Source organism: Peromyscus maniculatus, chromosome 22 (assembly GCF_049852395.1).
Source record: "Peromyscus maniculatus bairdii isolate BWxNUB_F1_BW_parent chromosome 22, HU_Pman_BW_mat_3.1, whole genome shotgun sequence".
NCBI lineage: Eukaryota > Metazoa > Chordata > Mammalia > Rodentia > Cricetidae > Peromyscus > Peromyscus maniculatus.
In genome coordinates, this window is record NC_134873.1 from 53,456,914 (window position 1) to 53,463,168 (window position 6,255).

Genomic DNA, 6,255 nt, shown 5'->3' on the forward strand with positions numbered 1-6,255 from the left:
GGCAGAGGGAGCAGAAACTCAAGACGGACAGCTCTCCTGCCTGCCCTGTACATGCCTCTTTAGTTGTAGAAAGGGAACACAGACCCCACTTCCGGAGGTGTTCACTCAGAGCTTATCAGTGCAAGCAGAGAGTCCCTAACCCAGCAGTTTCCAAGCCACTGTGACTGTGCCCAAGAATAGAAGCAGTGTTTCACAGAGGGTACGAATACACACACACAAAAGGAAGATTAAGACAAGGGGAGCAGTTTAGTTGGTAGAGAGCTCGTCCAATGTACGTGAAGCCCTGAGTTTGAACTCCAGCATGGAACAAATCGAGCACGGTGGTGCAAACTTGAAATCCCAGCGTTTGAAGCAGAAGACAAATAGACAAGAAGGTCAAGGTCATCTTCCTCGACACCAGCCTGCGCTACATTTAGACCCTGTCTCAAAGAAAGAAGATATCACGAAAGAATAGTTATCTTCATTGGGTTATACTTGTCTCTTTTTTAAAAATGCTAATTGACTTAGTATGAACTAATTGTAGTGAGACATTTTGTTTGAGACAGAGTCTCACTATGTAGCCCTGGCTGGCCTGGAACTCCTTATGTATGATAGAACTGACTGCTTCCCAAACTCCGGGATGCCACCATGCCTGACTAGAAGACATTCTTGAGACATTCAAGGCAATTTGAGTGTGCTGGATAGTTTTATGTCAACTTGACACAAACTAGAGTTATCTGAAAAGATGGGACCTCAATAAAGAAATTGCCTCTATAAGATCCTGCTGTGATGGGGGAGGGTCCAGTTCATTGTAGGTGATGCCATCCCTGGGCTGGTGGTCCTGGGTTCTATAAGAAAGCAGGCTGAGCAAGCCATGAAGAGCAAGCCAGTAAGCAGCTCCCCTCCATGGCCTCTGCATCAGCTCCTGTCTCCAGGTTCCTGCCCTGTTTGAGTTCCTGCCCTGACTTCCTTTATTAATGAACTATGATGTGTAAGTCAAATAAAGCCTTTTTTCCCCAACTTGCTTTTTGGTCATGGTGTTTTAGGAATTCCAGCTAAGACATTGGCTTTGGAGTTTATACTGTGTAATACCAAGAGTTATTGTTAATTTTACATATATGATAATGGCTTTGTAATTACAGAAGAAAACACATTTTCTTATCTTTTTTTCCTTTTAAGGGAAACCTATTGTCACTGACCTATTTATTTGTGAATTATATTAACATGACATCCGGAGTTGTCTTTACGATACTTCCCGGGGGCTGCAGAGATGGCTCAGTGGTTAAGAGGCTGCTCTTCCAGAGGACCCAGGTTCAATCCCCAGCACCCACACGGCAGCTCCCAACTGTCTGTAACTCCAAGATCTGACACCCTCACACAGGCAAAATATCAATATACATAAAATAAAAATAAATAAGTATTTAAAAAAAAAGATCCTTCCCCAAAGTGGGATGGTTTTGTAGCTTAGTTGGTAGAGTGCTTGCCTAGGTTACAAAAAGTCTGGGCTCAGTCCCTAGCACCACATAAAACCAGGTGTGGTGGCACACGTCTGTAATCCCAGCACTCTGGGAGGCAGAGGCAGGCGGATCTCTGTGAGTTCAAGGCCAGCCTGGTCTACAGAGTGAGATCCAGGAAAGGCACAAAGCTACGCAGAGAAACCCTGTCTCGAAAAACCAAAAAAAAAAAAAAAAAGTCTGGGCTCAGTCCCTAGCACCACATAAAACCAGGCGTGGTGGCACATGCCTGTAATCCCAGCACTCTGGGAGGCTGGGGCAGGAGGATCAGAAGTTCAAGGACATCCTTGGCAACATAGTGAGTCTGAGGCTAGCCTAGGCTACACAAGATCCTGTCTCAAAGGAAAACAAAACAAAAAAGAGAAACAAGTATAACAATGCTATGGGAATGGGGGGTGGTATTTTACTCTTTGTAATTTAATGTGTTGAAAAAATGTTTACATGGCCTGGGATGTAGCTCAGAGGTAGAGCACCAGCCTAGCATACAAAAGCTCTGGGTTCAGCCACTAGGACTGAGAGAAAAATAGTTCATTGAGAACTTAAATGTTGACCATGCTTTTATTTCTCTGCCCGTGGTTGGAGCGTGAGTCGTAGCTTTAGAAACATATACTCAGGCAAGCAGTGTAAATGCAAGTAGACAGAGGCACCAGGCAGACAAACGTACCTGCCTGTACCCAGGAGCCACCGGGCTGTGTCAACTCTTCCCAAACATCAAGACGTGCTTTCGTGGCTGTTAAATCACTCTATGCAAAATATTCAAGAACTGAGATTTTAGCCTTCATCATCTAAGATGGTGATTTTCATTGAAGACTGGTGTTTCAAAAGGGGGAAAAAAAAACCCTTCAAGATTCTGAGCTGAGAAGGGGCCGTTTGGCACCCTAAATGGGAAACCCGCAGAACGGAAGATGTTAATCTTATTTGGCTTTGATCAGTGAACTTGTCTCTTGCCTGATAATAGATTGGGAGACTCCCAAAGAATCAGAAAGCAGCACTGATCGTTCATAATTTCGTGTTGGCCTCTTTGGAGTCTCCTTCAATCTTCACAGAAACATGTGCAAAATGGTGTGAGCACAGAAGCAAATGATTGCCTGGAGTTTAAACGCCTATTTTGCTTAGAGAGTCTTAGCATATTTTAAGCGGCAGATCTCATGTTTAGCCAGGACTGGGTTTTCTCTTCAGGCAACTTAGCTGATGAGTCAAGGGCTTCTCCCATCTGTGACAACATTTTTCATATCCAAGTTTATTCATGTATGTAATTCTCAATTATTCCAAAAATATTCTGCTCAGCCCCTTGTTTGCATAGAGCCCCAGGATTCTCCTCAAGAGCAGAGGTCCAAGCCATCATAGTTACAGCCTTCAGCGAGTCTTCTGTCAAACAGATTCTTCTATAAGTGCACAAACCAGGAAGACAGACGCAGGGTCATTTACTATACGAAAATAACCCATGCTGGCAAGAAGGAGTTGTTGCTGATATTTTCCCGATGTCTCCAAGTGTGAAGGCTGGCAAGTCTATGTGTTTCCCATAGGGCAGATAGTGTCTGGGTAAATCAATATAGAATGCTGCTCAAACATAATGGGCATGCCAGTGCACTGACTATAGACACCACTGACTCCCTTCAAGACAGGAACTGGTGGTACCACACTGGAAACAAACTTTAGAAAGTCCTTATTGAGCAAAATTGTTAATTACTAAAATGTGATGTGTTTCTTAATGTCCTGGGTGTTTGAGGTTTTGTTTTGTTTTTTTCATTTTGTCTTTAAAAGAGCTGGAAAATACATTTAATTTTCTCTGAGCATATGTAACGTGGAATTTCTGTTTTCTCTCTATGGATTAAAAAGATAATTTCCTTTGAACACTTGTATGCAAATTTCCTTCTGATAATTCAATTAAGTTAAGGGAAGGAAGACCAAAAGATTTTGTTTGGCTTTAGTAAATATAAAAGGAAGGGGATGTCGTTCAATGGTAGAGCACTCACCCAACATGTGCAAGGCCCTGGATTATGTCCTCATAACTAGAAGGGAGATTGTTTTTCATTGCAATACGTTTCAAGACCCTGATATATAGACTTATCTAGGTCTAACTAATATGTCACCTTGGTCAAAGTAGTGATACTATAAATAAAATCTGGCCTAACCAAAGCTCTATAGGAGCTAGTAAGGAAGGTGTTTTCATTAGTGTTCTGTTGCTGCAAAGGGATACCACTACCAAGGCAACTCTTATAGAAGAAAACATTTAACTTGGAACTTGCTTATAGTTTCAGGAGTTGGTAGGAAGCAGGCAGACATGGCATTGGGGCAGTAGCTGAAGGCTTTATATCCTGATCCACAAGCAGGAGAGAGAGAGAGAGAGAGAGAGAGAGAGAGAGAGAGAGAGAGAGAGAGAGAGAGAGAGACTCTAGGCTTGATGTGGGGTTTTATAAACCTCAAGGCCCTCACCCAGTGATACACCTCCTCCAACAAGGCCACACCTCCTAATCCTTCCCAAACAATTCCACTAACTGAGGTCCAAGCATTCAAACATTTGTGCCTATGGGGGCCATTCTCATTCAAACCACAACAGAGGGTAATGTAATGTGGTTTATAGAGGTAAGTGCTCTACAACTGAACTCCCTGGGGAGGGTGTTTTAATGCTTAAGGTCATGGTACTTGAAGAATATGAAGACCTGACGATCGACAGACAGCCTCTTCTCTGCTGTGTGAAAAGAGTCCATTTGCAAGAGCAGATACTAAGATCAATATATAGAAAATGCAGGGAAAGAGTAAGAACGAGGCAGGAGAGAGGGGGAGAGAGAGAGATTGATTCTAATGACCTACTTTGATTCTCCAGCTCTAGATCTCGCAGTATCTGAATTCCATTCTTGGGCTTTCCAGTAAAATAAGGCAGTATATTCCTGGTGGTTCTGCCACTCAACCTGAGTGGGAGGGGCTTTGATATTTTCATCTGAAAGAGTCCTGACTGATGTGGACTCGATATGGAGAAATAGACTTCTATAAGGTAATTATTAAGACTAGAGTCTTAGAGAATTTCTTAGAAAAAAAAGCCAGTATATCAAGTTTACACATATGTACTATCTTTTACTTATTTATTTTACTATTTGCTTATACATACTAAATGCACACTCTACCACTGGGCTACATCTCCAGCCCTATATGTTTGCTTATTCATTTTTGATTTCCAGCACTGTCCCGGCAGGGAGGATCAGGCTTCTTCCCATGTTATTATCTGAGAGCAGAAGATCGTCCCCTGTGACACTTCACACTGTGTGAACATTGCCCTCCATTCCCATCCTCATCAGAGGCAGCTGTGACTGCTTGAGCCAGAGTCTCTTGAGATGGAGCCTGTGGACATTCCTTCACAGAATGGAAAGGAAGGGAGAGTAGATGCTCGCTTGAGATGTTGGCCACTCTCTTATGCACCCCCTGCCAGCAATGTGTAATTGTGACCTGATTGCATGTGGCCCTGAGGTCTCGGGAAGCTCTAGAGTACATACATAAGGCAGGAAGTTAACGGAAGGTGGGAGTACCACCTGTGCAATTATGAGGACGTTGTCATTTGTGTGGGGTGAGACTTTTCTGGGACACTACTGTTTTGAGGTCACCTACGCTCCTGATAGTAACCCCTCACCCAAGCTCTATAAGTCACCCTAATAAACTCATTGGCCTGCCACGTCCACTTTGGTGGACTGAGACTTGGTCTGTGGCTGGTGCCCTATCCAGCGTGAATAGGCACTTGCTTGTGTCTCCCCAGAGAAAGTTCACAGAACACACCTTTGCCAAGCAGTGGTCTCCAGTTGTCCCCCAGCTATCTCAGATCACTGACGGTCTGATAACACAGAACTCAAAGAGATGTCCCACATGAGTTTTTAGCCTTTACTCTAAATTTGTGTTTAGTTAAAAATCACAAGATTTAGAGCTGGCATCCAAGAGAAATCAAAGAATAGAGAGACGTCTTTGGACTGTTTCTTCCCAAGCCATTTTTCCATACTGCTTCTCTGATCAAAGTAACAAATCCCCACTCTGTCAAGGGCCATGCTCTAGGACAACAACCTGGGATCCCATGACAGGTCCACACTGCCATTTCTCACTAATTCCTATGTTGCTTTCCCTGGGGAAATACTGAGTTTCAGCTTGGAGGGCAGGAGGTCTGTCGGAGTGGGTGCCAAGAACACTGTCTGTGGAACGTCACAAAGCATGATTGGGCAGAGGGAGATGTCAAATGAGAATTCATTCACAACTGAGGCCTCAGAGTCCAGAGAGCTTCAGATGTGAGAGGTGTTGCTACACTGACCATACATGTGCTGTCCAGTGGCCAAGCGAGAGGCTTAGTCATCCTGGGGCCTTATGTCCTATGTAATCTGTAATCCGTCCGCTATGTGGTCACATAATTTGCATGCAGTGTGATCACGTAAACTATGTGCATGCTTGGTGTAGCTACGTAAACCCATTTGCGCATGTGGGGGTGGGGGAGAGGGGATCCATAAAAAGCGGGTCACAGTATCCTCCCCCCTCCTCTTCTTCCTCTCTCTCCATATACAATCTTCCATAGGCCTAAGCACATGCCCCTCTGTTTCTTCTCTTAATAAACTCTTATAGTGGGTTTTGTTGTGCCTCCTGGCTTTTCTCTCATGGTAAACAGCGCTGCTTAATGAAAAACACAGCGCCACATAATAATAACTAACAAGAGGACCCTTCTGAACTACCCTGCCTTCAGCTAAGCCAATCAGGCCTTTGTATCTGTCACTAGTCTCTTACCGTCTCAGTG